Consider the following 22,656-nt stretch of genomic DNA (forward strand, 5'->3'; position numbering starts at 1 on the left):
AATAATCTTTATTTCACAGACATCAAAGGCCCACAATATTATGTTAGTAACCATCTTAATCTATGTTAGTGACTATATTATAATATAATGTATGTTAGTAAGAAACTTATTCTATGTTAGTTAATATAATTAATATACTTATTAACTAATGCAGACATCCAGTGCGCCTTGAGAGCGCTGTCCTGTCTGTCTGCTATCACCTTCAGAATAATGTTAGGACTTCTCTCCAACCTACTTTTGATTGAGGCGATCCTTTTATATAAAAATTAAAGAAAGCGGAAGGGGTGTATTAATTAAATAAAGTAAATACACATAATATACGTATATATATAAAAATACAACAGTAAATAAGGAGGAATAGACGACAGATATGTGGAATAAAGTTAAATTCTAAATTCAAAATGTTTGCAGACGATATGAAAATTTACAAAACTATTAACAGCCAAGCTGACGTGATAACACTACAAAATGATATTGATGCTGTTCACTCTTGGTGCACCAATAATGGTATGTCCTTAAATATTGAAAAGTGTTTCCACATTAAATTCACCAGAAGAAAAAATCCGCTAGACTGTGTCTATAAAATAAACGAGGTTATTCTTAAGGAAGTTTACAGTATGAGAGACCTTGGTGTAATTGTAGACTCCGCTTTAAGTTTTCGTCCACATATCGAGCAAATAACATCGAAAGCTTCAAAGATATCTGGACTAGTCTTCAGACAAATGAAAATATTCAAGGATCCCAGTTTATCTATTCTCGTCTTCAATAGTATTGTCCGTAGCATCCTTGAATATTGCAGCACAGTATGGAGTCCAGGGTATCAAGTTCATTCCGATAGAATAGAACGAATTCAAAAACGGTTTCTATACCATCTGTCTTACAAGGACTTCAAATGTAACAAATTGTTTTCGTATGATTCTCGTCTCTCTTACTATAAAATGAAATCGCTAAAGGATCGTAGAAAGATTGCGGATGTTATTTTTCTGGCAAAGCTAATGAAGGGTCTCATTGATGCACCTGAATTACTTGAACGCTTAAAGTTCGTTGTGCCTCGTGACTGTAGCCGCTTACACAATCGTAAGACTTTCTGTTTGCCTCAAGCCAAGACCAATCTCGGACTTCATAGTCCGCTATATAGAATGCTATTCCTTGCAATAAAATTGATAAGTTAGTAAGTTAGGAAATCTGTGCATTGTTAGTTGTAAGTTAACCTTTTTTTTTCTTTTTGTTTAACAAACAAAAAGAAACACTTATCAAAACAAACTAAACAAGAACAAAACTTGTACAAAATAGTTTCTAACAAAGTGTGTTTGTTGCGCTGTAGTTATTGTACCACCTAATCGCGCATGCCACGTCCACATCTAGTAGACACAATTAACAACTAACATGTCTGTATATCTTTTAACTTGTTATCATACAATAATTGTAGTCAGTTTTGTGGACTAATAAAAAAAAAAAAAAAAAAAAAAGTAATAATAAATAAATAAACACATCAAATGGAGGATAAATAAAATAGTTTCAATTTTGTTTTAAAAATTGATAGTGATTGAGACTGTTTGATATCCAAGGGGAGAGAGTTCCACAGCACTATAGCGGTAACAGTAATATGAAGATTTTATTTATTTAGCATAATATGAAGAGGAGTGTGTAGGAACTTTCAGGCGTAGATTATTTTGAGAACGGAGAGAGAAAGAGTGTGTATCACATCGGTACTCAAAGCGTTCTTTAAGATAAAGAGGAATGGAGGGATTGAACAGTATACAGCAACAGTAAAGAAGATGAAGAATATGAGTATGCGTGTGTATTTCTATTGCCATAGCAACTCTGTGACCAACAACAAATAATAAAAAAGCAAGATGGCGAATAACAAAATACCCGTCGTGCAAATTAAAAAGTAAGATAGTATTATGTGTATTAGTATATCTTGTGCGATGGTACGGAACCCTTCGTGTGGAAGTCCGACTCTCAATTGACCAATTTTTATAAATGTAAACGCCGAATTTACTTACTTCCATTAAGTAGATAGATAGATAGGTTGCATAAAAGATAAATGAATCAAGATAATTTAGAGTGCCGCCACCATGCATAAGCTTGCGTGCAGGAACACTGCAGGCGCTCCATCCCTAAATGATGGGGAACACGTCTCATTAACTAGATTTACTGCACCTAGCTATTAGTACCGCACGATGCAATACCTCAGCAATTTGCATATAAATTCTACATTAATTTGCAAAGCAATCACTTACGGTTAAAATTTAATTTTAAGAAAAATTATGTTACCGGTCTTCTTCTTCTTGAAATGCCGTCTCCTATCGGAGGTTGACAATTATTAGGGCTATCTGCACCTTGGACACTGCTGCTCGGAAAAGAGATCGGGTACTCTTCCCGTACCATTGGCGTAAATTCTTTAGCCACGATGTTCTTCTACCTTGTCTTCTACGGCCTGGTTGTCTTCTGCCGGCTACTTTCCCCTGAATAATGAGCTGAAGGCGGTCGTATTTGCTATTTCTCATAATGTGGCCGAAGTATGTTACCGGTACGTAGTCGAAAGTCTACGGACACGTACGAAGCGGTTTGCATCCTCGTTTTGATATGGAAAGCCCTTCCGGCATCAGTTTTTTCCTAAATTTTTAAGGATCCGTACCTGAAAAGGAAAAACGGAACCCTTATAGGATCACTTTTTTGTCTGTCTGTCTGTCTGTTGGTTTGTCAAGAAACCCCTGGTTACTTCCCGTTGACTTTCTTCTTTGAAATCTGAAAACCGTGAATTTGTGGTTACATTACACAAAAAAAAAATTGTGGACATGAACTAATAATTAGTATTTTCAATTTTCGAAGTAAGATAACTACCTATATCAAGTGGGGTATCATATGAAAGGGCTTTACCTGTGCAATGTGCATTCTAAAACAGATTTTTATTTATTTTATGCATCATAGTTCGTCGTGCAAAATGTCGAAAAAATACGACTGTGGTACGGAACCCTCGGTGCGCGAGCATGACTCGCACTTGGCCGGTTTTTATTTTTGATATTATTTTGTAAGAATTTGCATAATAAATACACCGCCAGCCGCCTTAGCCGTAGCAACTTTTCTGTTGTTCAGTTTACACCCGCCGCGCTGCGGTCGCCCGATACCTTTTGTGGCTTTCAAAGTTTCGCGAACTTTTACCGATTCATGGAATTACGACCGCAGTTTGTTTTTAAATTGCTTTTTGTCGTCGCTGAACTAGGCTTGTATATTGGAATTTGAATATTGGGAATTGAAAATCTTTGTACTTCATAATTTGGTAGAGTTGTTATTTATTCTCTACTTTTCTTTTTGAATAATGGTGCAAAACGATTTTGTAGGTAAAGTTGTGATCAAAGTTTGAAGTCAAATCACAGTTGTAAAGTTGTAAATTCTTTATTCATTTTAAGAATTTCTTCTTTTCTACTCGCACGCCTTTCCGGAGTATTTCCTACCATCTACTTATAACCTATTTATAACTCAATGCTTCCTAACCTTCAAAGCAAGAGTGAAGAGCCATCTCCTAGGCAAGCGCGCTTCAACCTAGACCGCATCATTGCATTATCAAGCGCAATCCTATCGCGCAATAAAAAAGTGCGAGTCGGACTTGCACACGAAGGATTCCGCGCTATCATACAAAAAATTTCAAACCCGTGTGATAAAAATTTGCAAGTTAATGGCGTACAGTGCTGTTTTGATTTACTAATTATTTTGGAAACACAAACCTTTAAGGCCACCTATAATTGTACATGCTATCTTTGTTATATGTCTATTGTTTTTGTTTTCGTGTACAATAAAGCATACTTTACTTTACTTTACTTTAATTTTTTTGAGATGGAACCACAAATTCAAGGTTTTCGGGTTTTTTCTTGTCTGTGTTCTTTTCCATACTTGTGCTTTGAGACCAGACTACCTACCAAATTTCATGATTCTAGTTCAACGGGAAGTACTTTATAGGTTTCTTGACAGACACGACAGTTCCTTTTTTTCCTTTTGAGGTATGGAACCCTAAAAACACAAAGCTAATAGCACCCTAATAACATGTATACAGTAATAAAGCGTAAAGACATAACGTCAAGTAGATTAGGCCCCGAACGTCGGGATAATCTACATAAATAAGGCGGGGGTTGTTGTAAATAAAAACACTGGCCCCGCGTTTATCATCCCCGCGACCCAAGTAAACTATCCGCTTTATTACTCTCTCTACTGCTGTAGTTACAGAATTAGGAATTAGATATTATAAGGGTACCAGAAGTGAGTTTAAAAATCAGACAGAAAAGCGGGCCATTATAAGCTATTTTTGGATTGGTTATTGGAATGTTCTCTCTTGTTAAACTTGCGCGCAGACAAAGATCACAGGCGTAGAGGCTTACCGAGAGGTTTACTCTTTATACTAACCTAACTACAACATTAACCTGATCAGGGCACAAAGTTACTATTACAACCATAATCAATTAAAATGGCGACCTAAACGTAAAAGCATTTAGTAGTCGAATGAGTCTGCGTCTGAACGCAGACTGGATTTAAAACCATCAACCATCCGTATTTATATAAACGACACAAGATGTTGACACAACGGATCATGTGACTCCTGTCAGAGATAATATAAATTATAAGTGCGATAACATAGAATAGAATTAGTAAAGGAAGAAGTACACTGATGGTACGACCTCATTATCGGGATTCGACGAGTGATTCGTGATATCGAGGATTGTGTGGCCGGCGCGTTAATTTTATCGTTCCGCACATTCGCGCTTACGCGTGGATGTATATAGTAGGTACGCGACAGGTCGAGATCGCAATCGGAGAGGGAACGCCCCGCCTCATACATTACGATTGCCATTACAACCTGTCGCGGACTATATAATTATTATGTATAAGTTTTTTTTTATGCCACGAGAACTCTGTTTTTCTTATCGAATTATTAATAAAATCCCAATAGTGAAGCCGTACCATTACTGGGACCTTATACAATCCAAATATGGAATGATTTCCGTGCCTCGTCCGCGCCTCGTACGTGGCACGGCCCGCGCCCGCCACGTGGTGGCATAAATCATCCCTTACGATGCCCCCTACGCTCTTGTGGATCATTCTACCGTCCACTTGCATTATTTATGCAGAGCTAAAGTTTTATTTTCCCTCCAGCATGGAAATAGAAACTTTGCGAGGACGATGCGCTTAAGAAGGCGCTGCTGCCGTAATTGTATTGGCGCTTGACTGTAGAGCTGAGAAGTTTCTAGAACATCGCCGGAATTGGATTCTCTAAGGAGCTTACAATGGTAAATAAATAACACTTTTATTGAAAATCGTCGATTCGCACCGCCTTATTCGATTTGGAATTGTATTATTGGAGTGCTCATAAGCTAATTGTTTACTGCGATATTGCGGGTATTTTGGGCACCATCTTGTCGTGGTTCGATTAAATTACTGTCTTATAATAATTCCGTCATGATTCGGAGTTTTGAACAAATCGTGTTTGTCTGTGTTTACGTGTATTACGGAATTAGAGGTGCAGCATTGGGATTGGTGAGCAAGATTAATCTAAGCTAGTTTCGTTTAAAGAAAGCGTCAAAGGTTTTTCCGCGCAACCCATCCGCGTATTATCTCCAATGCAATAACTTCCCAGCGTGCGAGACACAGACTCTCATCCCATTAATCCTCCGTCTTTCGTCTCGGTAAGACGTTCCCTTTTGCTTACATTCCAATTTTCATCTTTTGATTTAATTCCGCAAATGAAGAAAAAGGGAAGAAGTATAAGGACTCTGTGTGGATGAAATATAATGGTACCCAACTAACAATGGTAGACTTCTTTATGCCCGCGTCTTTGTCCGCGTGGACTACATACAGACACCCTTAGCCCACGATACTAAGTGTTTGGCAATGCATTACATGATTTCTATCTAAATCTAAAAAAAAAAAATAGGCTTAATACTTTAACGTAAGATTTTTTACACCCTGTTATCTCCCAAAGCCACCATGATCTTTGCATCATAGTCGCTGATCGTTCCTCCCTATGTTGGGAACTATACGCAGAGAAACTTTCGGCTTTTATGAAATAACGAAGGTCTGGCACGCGCTGACTCTTATTCCATTTATATATTACTAGCTGATTCCCGCGACTTCGTTCGCGTGGATTTAGTTTTTTAACATCCCGGGGGAACTCTTTGAATTTCCGGGATAAAAAGTAGCCTATGTCACTCTCCAGGTCATGCAAAAAATCACAAACAAACAACTTGAAAGACAAACCAACAAACAAACACACTTTCGCATTTATAATAAGGGTACTGATGTGTAGGTACCTATGAGCGTAGTGCGTAGGTACATATATATTTGCGTTTTAGGTAATTTTAATCTTGTTTCCATTACATTTGTAAGAAAAATATCCTCAACTTATAGGAACTGACTTTATTCCATTTAGACAATACTTAATAAACTTCAATCTTAGTTCTAAACTATTAACTTCTTCAAGACATAATTATAAATTCTAATTTTCCCTGCTTCAAATCAATAGCTCCCGCTCTTATTGCCGCCATTTTTTACCTCTCCTCATAATTCTTTTTTTAAATTCAACTGTAGGCAAAGCAATGTCGCTAACAATCGGCCATTCTGACTTCATGTCTGTCCTCAGACATTCAGGCTCAATTGAAAGAGATTCTCATTCTATCAAACTCACAGTTTTATCTTGATTTCATGATCACTAACTTTTCATTAATCAAACCACTTCTTTGGTTGAATTCGAAAAATTTCATCTTTTCTTGTCAGGGTTTCTTATTTTATCAAACTTTATATTAATTTCATAATCACCTAAACATAATTACTTAAACCAAACTATTTCTTTGGTTGATTGTTGCATTCGAAGTATTTCATCTTTTCTTGACAAGGGTTCTCATTCCATCAAACTCATAGTTTTATCTTAATCTCATAATCATCACCTTTGCTTAAACTAAACCGCTTTTTTGGTTGATTGTTGCATTCGAAGAATTTCATCTTTTCTTGGCAGGGGTTCTCATTTCATCAAACTCATACTTATATCTTAATCTCATAATCACCATCTTTGTTTAACCAAACCACTTCTTTGGATGATTGTTACATTCGAACTTGTCAGGGGTTCTTATTTCATCAAACTCATAGTTTAATATTAATTTCATAATCACCATCTTTACTTCAACCAAACTATTTCTTTGGTTGATTGTTGCATTCGAAGAATTTCGTCTTTTCTTGACAAGGGTTCTCATTCCATCAAACTCATAGTTTTATCTTAATCTCATAATCATCACCTTTGCTTAAACTAAACCGCTTCTTTGGTTGATTGTTGCATTCGAAGAATTTCATCTTTTCTTGGCAGGGGTTCTCATTTGATCAAACTCATACTTATATCTTAATCTCATAATCACCATCTTTGTTTAAACCAAACCACTTCTTTGGATGATTGTTACATTCGAACAATTATTTCGTTTCGGCCATCCTTTTCTTAGAATGTCCTCATTCACACATCAGACAGACATAGACATCAGTTTAATATTCATGATCATTGTCAATGATGCCTAATGGCCGCAAACTAATAGTCTCAGTCTCTTATTATGATCGTCATCATATCCCCAACGTCATGACATCAGTAAAACATCCATGATCGTTCGTCAATAATGCTTATTATTACTTGTCACCTTAATTAATTATATCATTTACGCCATGACAGCCCGCTCACTAGCCTATGGTCATTCTCTTATCATCTTAATCATCATCTTAATTAATTATATCATTTACGCCATGGTGGCCCGCTCACCATCCTGATGGCCGCAAACTAATAGTCTCATTCTCTTATGGTGATCGTCATCATATCCACAACGTCATGACATCAGTAAAATATCCACGATCGTTACGTCAATGATGCCTGAAAGGAACAAAATAAAAACAATTAAGCAGTATCTGAGTTCTTTAAATGTGTAAAATATGCAGTGTAACTTAAGAGATATACTCACTTATTATTACTTGTCATCTTTAACTAACTATATCATTTACGCCATGGCAGCCCGCTCACTAGCCTATGGTCGCAAACTTAATAGTCTCATTCTCTTATCATCTTAATCATCATTTTAATCATTATTTTAATCATCATCTTAATCATCATCTTAATTAACTATATCATTTACGCCATGGTGGCCCGCTCACCATCCTGATGGCCGCAAACTAATAGTCTCATTCTCTTATGGTGATCGTCATCATATCCACAACGTCATGACATCAGTAAAATATCCACGATCGTTACGTCAATGATGCCTGAAAGGAACAAAATAAAAACAATTAAGCAGTATCTGAGTTCTTTAAATGTGTAAATGCAGTGTAACTTAAGAGATATACTCACTTATTATTAATTGTCATCTTTAACTAACTATATCATTTACGCCATGGCAGCCCGCTCACTAGCCTATGGTCGCAAACTTAATAGTCTCATTCTCTTATCATCTTAATCATCATTTTAATCATTATTTTAATCATCATCTTAATTAACTATATCATTTACGCCATGGTGGCCCGCTCACCATCCTGATGGCCGCAAACTAATAGTCTCATTCTCTTATGGTGATCGTCATCATATCCACAACGTCATGACATCAGTAAAATATCCACGATCGTTACGTCAATGATGCCTGAAAGGAACAAAATAAAAACAATTAAGCAGTATCTGAGTTCTTTAAATGTGTAAATGCAGTGTAACTTAAGAGATATACTCACTTATTATTAATTGTCATCTTTAACTAACTATATCATTTACGCCATGGCAGCCCGCTCACTAGCCTATGGTCGCAAACTTAATAGTCTCATTCTCTTATCATCTTAATCATCATTTTAATCATTATTTTAATCATCATTTTAATCATCATCTTAATCATCATCTTAATTAACTATATCATTTACGCCATGGTGGCCCGCTCACCATCCTGATGGCCGCAAACTAATAGTCTCATTCTCTTATGGTGATCGTCATCATATCCACAACGTCATGAGATCAGTAAAATATCCACGATCGTTACGTCAATGATGCCTGAAAGGAACAAAATAAAAACAATTAAGCAGTATCTGAGTTCTTTAAATGTGTAAATGCAGTGTAACTTAAGAGATATACTCACTTATTATTAATTGTCATCTTTAACTAACTATATCATTTACGCCATGGCAGCCCGCTCACTAGCCTATGGTCGCAAACTTAATAGTCTCTTTCTCTTATCATCTTAATCATCATTTTAATCATCATTTTAATCATCATCTTAATCATCATCTTAATTAATTATATCATTTACGCCATGGTGGCCCGCTCACCAACCTGATGGCCGCAAACTAATAGTCTCATTGTCTTATCGTGATCGTCATCATATTATCCACAACGTCCTGGCAATAACATGGCACATTTTGCTATAAGTAATATCTTCTGCATATTTCAATAGCTTATAAATTTTGTTTCTTGTATGACATCAATCTCTTTATCAAACTATGATCTTTAAATTGTACCGCATTTACATCTTGATCATCATTACAGATTCTTGCTGAAACAGAAATAAAAACAAAGCAGCAACAAAATCACCATTAAAAGGTGGTACATAATTTATTATTGTTAATTGTCGTGTTTTAAAAACGTTTAACTTTCAAGAGTAAAAGATTAATTTTTTTATTACAATTCCCGCGCATAATTTTTTTGCGCAAATATATATTTTTTCAGATTTTTTTTAATGTGCTGTTTAGTAATTTTTTTTTTAATTTTACAAAAAATTATATCACAATTAAAATATTTTAAGTCATCTACGATTCACCAGGCTGCATGATCTACGACCTTTGCCTTTTCGAGGAACGAATCGAAATATGCATACTACACCTATACAGCTGCATTCCAATTTATGATTGATCCAAAAAGATAACAAATATGGCGATACTGATCACGTGACTTTATTTTGACTTGACCTCTAGTGATGCGCTATTGCTGAACTAACTATATTGGGAATGTGGACGTTTGAATGAATTAACTCTGATGTAAAGATTTATATTTTCATTTTATGTACTTGCAAAACTTATAAGTCCGTAAACATTATTACGAGAACGCAATATAAAATAACTTTATATATCTATTGATGGTTCGTAAACAATGGGGCCGACTCTGTTGTACACAATGCTATATTAAAATAATTTGATTTAAATAACTCGATCAATTTCCGATTCTGAACGAATTATCGATGTGTACGGTCCCTAACATTCATACATTTTTCGTCTGTGGTTGCAATGTCTAAAGAAATTAAAGAATGCGAAACGTCAAACTAGCATTTTAGTTTACTCTGTGGATCTTAATTTTGTTTTCATTTCATTTTTAATAAAAATTTTGCTTAAATCATGGATAAAAAGAATGAATTTTACGTGTAGGTATATTTGATATGTTGTTCGTGGACCACAAGGCGTTAGTGAGTGTTTTAAACTGTTTTATCATCGGGAAAAGTGTTAACGACGTTTGATGTCACGGTGTTTTTTACTTCGAACAAAACTATGGAAATATGAACTGATATAGGTAGTTTGTACATCAACAGCTAATAATATTTGTAGTAGCAATACCAAAGATTATTTTTAATGCCGGCATACTTTTTCTCTAGAATCGTTACACGTTTCGTTATACGCATATATATATTTTTTTTTGTTAAAATAATCAAAATATACCTAGTGTATTGTTTTAATAATTTCGACTGTAATATAAATTCTTATAAACATTTTATAAATCAATAAACTGATTGATTGCCTCCTAATGCCCTATTCATTTTAAAATTATTAAATTTCTACATTTTGATGAAATAATAAATCGACATTAATTAGTTTGACATCATACAACTTTTCTCACTTCCCGATTCTCCCGGGTTAGGTTATCCCATAGATTATCTACTAAGTATATTGTTATCCTATAAGTTATTGGTAGGCTCAAAAGAGCTAGAACCCAGAGCCGTAAAACCAGTAAAAAAAAGTTATCGATCTGTGGTCAATGAAGTGTAGTTAATAAATAAAGGCCTTAAAGGACTGTTATCCAGGGCCGTAAACTAAAAAAAGTAAATAAATAAACCTTTATTTTATGTTTCACCCAGTTTTTTTTTTACCCTTTTTTTTGGTCGGTGTGTTTTACTACATTTTTCATTCGGATTCGTCCAGAATTTGGACAGTAAACACTAGACACGACGTTACTGGTTTTTTTTTTTTAAATTTAAAATGCTATGTTATACTTTATTAAGTTTAATAAAACAAAGATATTGTGATGATATTACTTTTGTTTTAAATAGTTCACACTCAACTTAGACACAAGTTTTACCTCTTTCATTGTTACTATGTTAAATATTAAGCAACAACAATGAAAGAGATAAACTTGTATCAAAATAACCTCGAAAACTTATAACAACAATAGGTGTAGGATAAGGGCTATATATAGCAGAACAACAGAACCATAGTTATGGGTATCTAAGAAAATTAGTTCGTACACCAACTACTAGGAGCGCTGATTTCCTTGATGGTTTCGTATAATATTTTCCGCGAGTGATAACTCTATACCCTAATATAATACTACTCTATTGTTTATGATTCCGGACTTTTCCTAAAGTCCATTTGAATATTTTAAAATATAAATTATTATAATATCTATGTTCTGCATTTTAGTCGAGACAAAATCAAAACTCAATTTAACACTCAAAGTACATAGGTACTTTAATAAACGAATAAAAATAGGTACTCACAAAATTGTGGGCGATGAGTAATCTTCACTTCGGAACTAATAAAAATATCCTCAACTTATAGGAACTGACTTTATTCCATTTAGACAATACTTAATAAATTTCAATCTTAGTTCTAAACTATTAACTTCTTCAAGACATAATTATAAATTCTAATTTTCCCTGCTTCAAATCAATAGCTCCCGCTCTTATTGCCGCCATTTTTTACCTCTCCTCATAATTCTTTTTTTAAATTCAACTGTAGGCAAAGCAATGTCGCTAACATTTGTAAATTGAGAGGACAAAAATAAGCCCGAAATACATAAATATAAACAAGGTCAGATTAACGTAGGCAAAGGTAGGCAAGACAACCTCCTAATTTCCTCGCGCCACCTTAACGACTCGATAACCGAGTGCCTCGTAGCTGGGGACGAGGATAAGAGGATTATAAAATAAATTGAGGACCCTTGTGAGGGCTTTGAAAGCCTCCTCAAGTTCCATTTTAATTGCACTTCCCTATATTGAATGGCAATTTTTAACAACTAAAACAATTTTTAGGTTTTCTTATCTCCAAAGAATGAAGTGCAAGTTAGACTCGCGCACCGAGTTTCATACTACTTTGACAAGCTAATACAATAGGCTACTTGACTCATATCTAATTTCGTCCAATAAATGATTATTTATATAGTATTTTGCTTAAAACAACGAAATATATCAATAACAATTATTAAAAACGCAGGATGGATATATAAATCCAATTTAAAAAAATACAATTTTTATTTTTATTTGAAACGCAGAAAACGCTGTCAGCCATGATGTGACGTCATTAAATATGTAAACAAAGAAATGTCACGCGGGGACTAACGTAGTATCCATATATATAAAATTTAGAGTCCTGACTAACTTATATATCAACGCACAGCCTAAACATCTAAACAGCTGGGCCTAGATACATGAAATTTGGTGAGTGTGTTCTTTGTAGGTAAAGAGAAGGTATCCACTAGGAAAGGATTTTTTGAAATTCCACCTCTGAGTGGGTTAAATGGAGGTTTGAAATTTATGAAGTCCACGCGGGCGAAGTCACGAGCATAAGCTAGTTTTTATATATTTCTAAAAACTCATAGTAAACGTAAAAAAATATCGTTTTCTCTTTATAAATTGAATAAGTTATTAAGTAAGACTTACAACAAAGTGATCTTTGCAAAAATAAATTTGGGTTGAAGTCGTTAGTCATATAGGATCCATTTAAGCAAGTCTTTGCGTGTTACGTATATTTATTTCACTGGGCACTCTAATCCACAACTTTCCTGTGGTCTTTATCGATGCGTTTTTTACATTCTCGGATGATGCAATAACGATAATTACTATATTTTTCATGTAAACTAGTATAGAAGTCATGTTTATTAAACTTTGGTAGGTTATGCTCAGTATATATAATGTACTCTGTGGTTATGCTGTTGTTTACAAATGCATGACGTCAGAGCACAGATAATCTATCGGCCAAACATGGCCGACAGTGTTTTCACCTGTCTAAGAAAAATATTTTTTTAAATTAAAGTTTTACGGTTTTTAGGGCGCAAAAAAATATAGTGTTAATTTTTTTGATATAATAGGACAAATATTAACCATTTAAGACCAACTTAAAAAAATTGTCAAGTAGCCTATTGGGTATTTGACCCCAATTTTTTTTTACTTTATTATAAAACTAGGATAAAAATAATGACGTAAACTGAAATCGAGGTCTTTTCTATTGAAAAAGGTCAGGAGTCAGGTACCTTTCCCCGGTCACGGCTATTCCAATTTAAAACGCTTTCCTTATGGACTAAGAGCCAGCGCATGCCAGACCTTCGTTATTTGTAAAAGCTGAAAATTTCCTTACCATGCAGACACCCTTCATTTAAGGGTGTCTGGCAGGGAGTTGCCACGATACTAAGTGTCTGGCAATGTATGACGTGATTTCTCATACTATTCTGCAGAAAATATAAAAAAAATTAGACTTCATACTTTGACGTAAGATTTTTCATTTTTAAAACCTGTTATCTTCCAAAGTCATCATGATCAAAACTTCATAGTCGCGGATCGTTTCTCCCTGTGCTGGGGACAATAAGCAGAGAGACTTTCAGCTTTTATGAAACAACGAAGGTCTGGCACGCGCTGGCTCCCTCTCTAAGTATATAAAATGACAGAGGTTTTTACTTTTTATCCATCAGTAGAAGAGCTAGCGCGCACCACGGTAAATTTGCGTACGTTTTTTTCCGGAAAATCTGTGAACTTATAGATTCCGCACCGGGTTTTGATAGATTAAATTTCAAACTTATGGATTTTAAAAAGCACCGCAACTCGCCGCACCGTGGTGCGCGCTAGCTGTAATAGTAGGTACTTTCTTTAGCCTCGGACAGTCACAATTTGTCCGGATATTCCTGACCAATATAAAAAAGAAGGAAAAAGAAATCCCTTCACTATTGTCGCCTTTGTGAAAATGTATTATTGTAGTTCAAGAACATTATAAGCGCGCAATAGTTTTGCGGAATTGCTACTCGAATTCTGAGGCCGGCCGTACATGATTATTGACTTAATATGTCTTCGTATGGACAGGGCCATTGAACAGACAAAATGGCACCGACTCAGTGGTACTTTAGCACCAATGCAACCACAGTGACGTCTGGATTTCAAACGGGTCGTTCATTAGTATCTAAGAGGTGGCGCTGATTTATTTGGTACCAAAACTGTAAAAATTTTTGTTCGATTGGGCATAATATCTTGTCATTTTTATCGATGTACAATGTACATGATATTGTATAGGTTCTAAAGAAGGGCGTTATTGGCTATTTCTGGCAACGGTTAATCAACAGTTATTTAGTTTCAATACCAATATTGATAACCGTTGCCGAATATCGGTATCAGAGTTGTGTTTCAACTAATTTAATATGCGCAACGCGCAGCGGTTTCCGTAGTAGTAACTAAGCTAGCTGCCGTATCAATACCGTCTGTATAGCTAGCGCGCGCATATTCACTAAAATAAAACCAATTTTACTTTCATGAATATCGTGAAGTAATCACAACCTTAAGTTCATAGCAGCAAAGTTTAATTATAATGATCATTGACATAGGTCAAACTATAGTGGACGCCTGCACGAATAGTTTGACACAATCCAGTTAACCAAAACATTTCACGAAGATTGATAAACCAAAGAGGACCTTATCTCTATTACTCTAAGGCTAACTGTATTAAAATTGATAGATCAAAGTGTAATGGACAAGTACTTGTACAGTTAAGCCTTAGCTTAATAGAGATAAGGTCGGCTTTGGTTTATCAAGTTCTTAGTTACTAAGCCGGTAGCCAATAACCGCTCCTTCTCAGCTTTCAGTGGAAAAAAGAAAGAGAAGTCATAATTATTGCGTTTCTAGTTACCAAAAAACCAAACAATGCATTGTCAGTTGCCAGTTGGCAGCGTTGCGTTGTCAGGTGGTTCGTCATAGATGTTAGCTGATAACCGTTGTTAGCTACGACAATAACGCTATGGTACGCTATAGGCACGGCATCGGTTTTCAGTTAAGTTAAGCTATAGCGGACACATGTCTAATAGGTTCTCAAGGGTCTGACAAGGCAGCTGGCGCGTCGCCAAAGGAGACTCGATCAAATTGCACTAATAACGACACTGACCAGATATTGGGATGCCTCAGATGTTCTCACTGATCGATAGACGTAACTAAGACCGTTACTATTATATTGACTACTATAGTCGACGCATTTTAAACTGAGTCGTCGGGTTATCTGTTTCGCTCGCACTTACCTACGAACTGTAAGTGCGAGCGAAACAGACAGATAACTCGACAACTCAGTTTAAAATGCGTCGACTATAGTAATAACTAGCCGTTAGGTAGCTTTCTCTATCCATGTATAAATGCGAGAGTGTGTGTGTATGTTTGTTGGATTGTCCTTCAGTCACATCGCAATGGAGCAACGAATTGACGTGATTTTTTGTATGGGTATAACCGTATAGTAGTACCTGTGAATCATTGCTACCGCAGATCGGTTGGTTCCACGGAGGAGAGAAATAGTCCGTGGTTGGTTCTACATTGCTGCTTCACTGGGTGATATTAAAATATTTTTTCGTAGAAAACCTTCAACGGATTAAAAAATGAGATCGGTGGCTATTATACAGTGTTAGACACTGAGTTAGAACCATCCCGCTGGAGAGTGGCATAGGCTGTGGGCTAAGTACACTCAAAAATCTTACAACGCTCTCCGTGTTCAGTACAACAATGCCTTCAGGATATCTACTCGTGTGCTGACGGGGCTGCCCCGCGGGGTGATTACGTATCTCGCGACAGGCTTGCGACAGGCGTAAATCTCGCGATCATTGCTGTCAAACGTCCGGCTAGAGAGAGACAGCTATAGCCACAAAGCAAAATAAGAATTTTCCGTTCCGTAGTATAATCGTATTTTATCGACATTTTGCACGATAAATCAAAAACTACTTACTAGATCTCGATCAAACCAATTTTCGGTGGAAGTTAGCATGGTAATGTACATCATATATTTTTTTAGTTTTATCATTCTCTTATTTTAGAAGTTACACGGGGACACACACACACACACACATTTTACCACTTTGGCAGTGTCTCTCGCGCAAACTATTCAGTTTAGAAAAAAATGATATTAAAAACCTCAATATCATTTTTGAAGACCTATTCATAGATAGGACCCCACACGTATAGGTTTGATGAAAAAATAATTGCGTTTCAGTTCTAAGTATGGGGAACCCCAATTGTTTTTTTTCTATTTTTGTGTAAAAATCTTAATGCGGTTCACAGAATACATCTACTTACCAAGTTTCAACAGTATAGCTCTTATAGTTTTGGAAAAAAAGGCTGTGACATACATACAGACAGACATGACACGAATCTATAAGGGTTCCGTTTTTTGCCATTCGGCTACGGAACCCTAAAAATGGGATTTATACCTGAAAAGGCGCCATAGTAATATATTTTTTATAGTTATTCTCGATGGTCATATTATTATGTATCTGTGGTTGACATTCTAATGGCTGAACATGAAAAAGGTTTTTGCGCTTTTCTTTGCACAACATATTATACAGTTGTAAAATATGAAATTTTTTAATAATAAGTATTTGCAGGTAGGTACTTTTACCTTTTCGTTTCATAAATAGATAAATAATGTAATTTCAGACACGAAACAGCATATCGCATTTCCTGAAGGTGTTCACAAAAAATTACCTTACATTAAGACTTACAACATCGAAAAAATATAAACCTAGTTATTGTTATACCCCGTCCAAGGGAATATCGACCTTACTGCTTAAAACACAAGTCTTTTATGTATACAATAAAGGGTTGGTAGTTTTGCACGTCCATAAATCGGCGCCGAGCCCCCATATGTTGGGTGATAACCCACATTACTCTCTGTGAAACATTCCGTTACCGTGTTCGCTTCTAAATACAAATCCGTTTCACTCTTATTTATGACTAGCACAAGTCCATTGCTTCGTTTGCGAAAACACTAGGCTGGCGAAAAACAACTTCTATTTCCACTACCCCTATGAAAAAATTAATTAGTATCCAAGTTTTCTATTTTCAGTCTTTTTCTCTGCGTCATATTCCTCTTTTTTAAGGTTCCATAGATCCAGAGAAAAAGGAACCTTTATAGGATCACTTCGTTGTTTGTCTGTCTGTCTGTTGTGTCTGTGAAGACTCATCAAGGGAATGAAACCTAAAGGGACCTAGAATCATGAAATATAGCACAAGTAACGGGAAAAATCCGAAAACCGTGAATTTGTGGTTATATTACAAAAAAATTAAATAGTGTTTTATCTTGTACGATGGTAGGGAACCCCTTGTGTGCGAGTCCGACTCGCACTTGACTGGTTTTTTAATTTATAGACTAGCGCGTGGCTGTAATCAGACCTGGTGGCTAGTGATGCTGCAGCCAAAGGTGGAGCGCGCTTGCCTAGAAGATGTCTATTCACTCTTGGCTTCAAGGTACCATATTAAAACTTAGAGATGCAAGTTGATGCCGGAAGGGCGTCCCATATCCTAGCGATTCAAAAAAGAAACGCGAAAGCAAATCGCCTCATACGTGTCCGTGGAATTTCGACTGCGTTATTTCTTATGGTTCCTAGTTCCTCATCTGGTTCCTCATTCTCATCTTGAGGTAATAATGCGGTGAGTACCCAGATCCTTCCGCACTATACTTGACTCGACTAAGCGGAAGTTGATTTCCGAAATTTGATTTTCTTAATTACCTACTATTATAATTCGGTGTATCCCCAAAAATAAATAAATTTTAATATTAATTGAATGTAATCTGTTTCATATGAAAATTATATTTATCGCCGGCCATAATAATTTGAGTGTAATAAATAAAATTAGCATTAATGTTTCACATTATTGGAATGAACGCCAGGGCGGAGTGATTTCGATTCAGAGTGAAAAACCTCCATTTACATTTACATAAACTGTCGCCCTTTGTGACCCGACACCGACCCTGCTTACGAGTGCTCTATCGACCTCTAACTTCAATCTAACTTTGACGAATAAGTACCTACTACTACATTTTGCCTTCGTATTCGAAAGAGTCGAACTTTTTCTTTTAAACTAAGTAGGTAAGTATATATCTCTATATCTCTGTATATAAAAATTAACCGCCGAATGTGTTGCTCATCGCAAATCTCGAGAACAGCTGAACCGATTTCGCTAATTCTTTTTTCATAATATTCCTTGAAGTACGAGGATGGTTCTTACAGAGAAAAAAATTAAAAAAGGATCGACTGTTAGGCGGTACGAAGCTCGCCGGGGCAGAAAGTTGCACATAAAAATAGAATGTACAATTGTCGAATTTAATCTTCCACTTTGTCAATGGGTATAGAAAGTAGAAACAGTGCGTAGGTTATAGAGAATGAAGTAAAAGAACAAACAAACAAACAATTGTACATACAATACAGGGAAATGTAACAGATTATTAAAATAAGTTAAAACGTGCAAAATTAAATTTGAATACATCTATATAATATATAAATAACAGGAAAAGCTGACTGATTGACTAACTGACTGTGTGGTGGAAGTGACTTAACAGGAACACAGACCCTGGCGGAAGACGCGGGACGAACGCTAGGAAGAAGAAAAAGATGTCTTCAACCATCCATGTCTAGTCTATAACTTAATATGTTATTGATCGGTTATCGGCCAGGACTCCATTTAAGTCAAAATGTTATAATTCTGGTAAATTGTTCATTCATTCATTCATTCATTTGAAAAACACAAAACTATTAAAAAAGTTTTGCAGTTAGTATCTACTTACTTGTTTCTTCGACTGTGTAGCGTCGCGTCTCGAATTCGTCGCGTCTCGAATTCTCACCGGAGCCGTCCCAAGAGCTCCCATTGTGAGTAGATCGCGATCAATTAGTGCATTATCATCGATCAATGGAGCGAACGGTACGAAGCTCCTTTGTATTGGATGGATTTTATTGGCACTGCTGAAGTACCTGCTGAATAACGACAGGTAATCGCTTTCGCTGTCTCTAGGGAGCTCGCCGAATTCCGACGAAGTAGATTGAATACATTTGACTATTTATTTTATAGTATTTACTCGGGTACAACAGAAGAAATACTCATCCTGAATATCGGATCTCTTCAGAACTAGAAGGGTTTACACCATAATCGTAGTCAGCAAATCACGCTGGCCAAGTTTTTTTATAATTATAATTATTGCGCGTGGACTACACGAATTTCAAACCCCTATTTCACCAACCTTAGGGGTTGAATTTTCAAAAATGCTTTCTTAGGAAATGCCTACGTTATAATAGCTATCTGTATGTCAAATTTCAGCCCGATCCGTCCTGAAGTTTGAACTGTGTGTTGATAGAGCAGTCAGTCAGCCAGTCAGTCAATCACCTTTTCCTTTTATATATTTAGATTATTTAAAACAATTTGACTGTTGCTGGGACTAATGATAAACGTTGTTAATATCATTCAAGCGTCAACATTTCTACAAGTTCTACAATCTGAGTAAGTACGAGTATTCAGAAAATGTTTTATTTACTCCGTTTTCTTTGTTAATGAGAAAATAAATAATCTTTGTTTGTGCAACAAAATATGTACCTACGATCTTTTTAAAAGCTACCAAAGCTTAAAGCTACTAATGATCTTTAGAAGTAGGAACTTAGATATTCACTTTATTTCTTTTATAAATAGTTTAATTAGAAAAAGTGACAGCTTTCTTTACTTATAGTTTAAAATCTCTCAGAAATAATACTCTCATTTTAATTAGTAGGTACGACTTTACTGGTTGGATTTTACAAAATCGAAAGTTCTGAATTCTGAAACCCACCCATCATCATCATCATCATCGTGATAAAGCCATCACCGGGAGCTTTTTAAATTGAGATAGCGGGCAAAGGTTTGGCCACAGTCCACTACGCTGGCCATGTGCGATGCAGACTTCACAAAACTTTGAGAACATTATGGAGAAGGAGAACTCTCAAGTATTCAGGTTTTGCTCACGATGTTTTTCTTGACCGTTAAAATAAGTGATATTTAATTTCTTAAAACGCTCATAACTATGAAAAGTTAGATGTGCGTGCCCGGGATCGAAGCCCCCGGCCTCTCGTTTAAGACTTAGGAGGCGGACGTCTTAACCACTAGGCTATCATGGCTGCACCCCACTGTAAGTTTTTAGGGTTCCGTACTTCAAAAGGAAAAACGGAACGCTTATTATAGGATCACTTTGTTGTCTGTCTGTCTGTCTGTCAAGAAACCTACAGGGTACTTCCCGTTGACCTAGAATCATGAAATTTGGCAGGTAGGTAGATCTTATAGCTGACATTTGGGGAAAAATCTGAAAACCCTGAAGTTAGGGTTAGATCACACACAAAAAATTAAATTGTGGTAATTTTTTTTTTATTTTTATTCAGATACAAGTTAGCCCTTGACTGCAATCTCATCTGATGGTAAGTGATGATGCAGTCTAAGATGATAGCGGGCTAACCTGGAAGGGGTATGGCAGTTTTTATTAAACCCATACCCCTTTGGTTTCTACACGGCATCGTACCGGAACGCTAAATCGCTTGGCGGTACGGCTTTGCCGGTAGGGTGGTAACTAGCCACGGCCGAAGCCTCCCACCAGACCAGACCAGAAATTATTAAAAAATTAATATTAAATTCAGGTCATGAACTAATAATGAGTATTTTCAACTTTCGAAGTGAGTGACTATATCAAGTGGGGTATCATATGAAAGGTCTTCACCTGTACATTCTAAAACAGGTTTTTATTTATTTTTATGCATCATAGATTTTGAATTATCGTGCAAAATGTCGAAAAAATACGACTGTAGTACGGAACCCTCATTGCGCGAGCCTGACTCGCACTTGGTCGGTTTTTATATTGGAAAGAAAAATAACAGTTTGCATATAAATTATTATTACGTATTAACCGCTTAATTGGATACGTCAATAGCAGGCGCGTGTTGGTGCAGTTATACAATTATTAACTCTTGTTGCGAACTCCTCATCGATTTAATTAATTATTTTATACTCCCATCGGCGGTGTTCCCACTAGATTATAACATGGGGTTATTTAAGGGGCGGACCAACAAATTCCTAAAAGGCCGGCAACGCATCGGCGGCGGCACATTTGAGAGTGTTTTTTGTTAACGAAACTAACGTGAAGTGCATTAGGACGAAACAACGGGATATTGCAATGGCGACAGTAGTTAAGCAAAGTTTCCGAACCGTTTATGTGAACTTGCGCGTAAAACTGTTAAGTGCTTAGTGAACTTATCGCTGGACTTTATATAATACTTACTCTGACTCGCCCCAGCTTAGTTTCAGTAAGTAAATGTACTCGATGATGCCTGCGACTTCGTCCGCGTGGATTTAGGTTTTTAAAAATCCTGTGGGATCTCTTCAATTTTCCGGGATAAAAAGTAGCCTGTGTCCTTCCCCGGGATGCAAGCTATCTCTGTACCAAATTTCGTCAAAATCGGTTGAACGGTTGAGCCGTGAAAAGCTAGCAGACAGACAGACAGACACACTTTCGCATTTATAATATTAGTATGGATAAAAGGAAAAGGTGACTGACTGACTGATTTATCAACGCACAGCTCAAACTACTGGACGGATCGGGCTGTAATTTGGCATGCAGATAGCTATTATGACGTAGGCACCCGCTAAGAAAGGATTTTCGAAATTCAACACCTAAAGGGGTGAAATAGGGGCTTGACTTGAAATTGGTGTAGTCGACGCGGACGAAGTCGCGAGCATAGGCTAATCTGTATTATATAAAAGGAAAAGCTGACTGACTGATTGACTGATCTATCAACCACTCAAACCACTGGACGGATTGAGCTGAAACTGGCATGCTGATAACTATATATTATGACGTAGGGATCCGCTAAGAAAGGATTTAATAAAATTTCAACCCCTAAAGGGGTAAAATACGGGTTTGAAATTTATGTAGTCCACGCGGACGAAGCTAGTTATTCTATATATCGGTACATTACTTTTTAAATTCATCATTATCATCAACCCATCGCCGGCTCACTACTGAGTATGGATATCCATTAATAATGGGGAGGGATTTGCCTAGTTTTGGATATGTTATTTTGATTAACAGTGAAGGACAAACGATTTCACCGGCGCAAGACTGTAGCGCGTGTGGAAGTCTCATAAAGAGACTTATGTCCAGCAGTGGACATCTACCGGTTGATAATGATGATGATCGGGAAGACATTTGCAAGTCTGAAAGTTCTCAAAGGTGTGTGAATTCTACCAATCCACATTTGGGTAGCGTGGTGGACTATGGCCTAAGCCTGCTATGAACAGAAGAGGCAACCTACGAGTTTTAGTAAAGGTATTTATTTATTTATTTTATTGACACAATATTATTGCACACAACACAAAGTAA

Source organism: Maniola hyperantus, chromosome 6, assembly GCF_902806685.2.
Source record: "Maniola hyperantus chromosome 6, iAphHyp1.2, whole genome shotgun sequence".
NCBI classification, from domain to species: domain Eukaryota; kingdom Metazoa; phylum Arthropoda; class Insecta; order Lepidoptera; family Nymphalidae; genus Maniola; species Maniola hyperantus.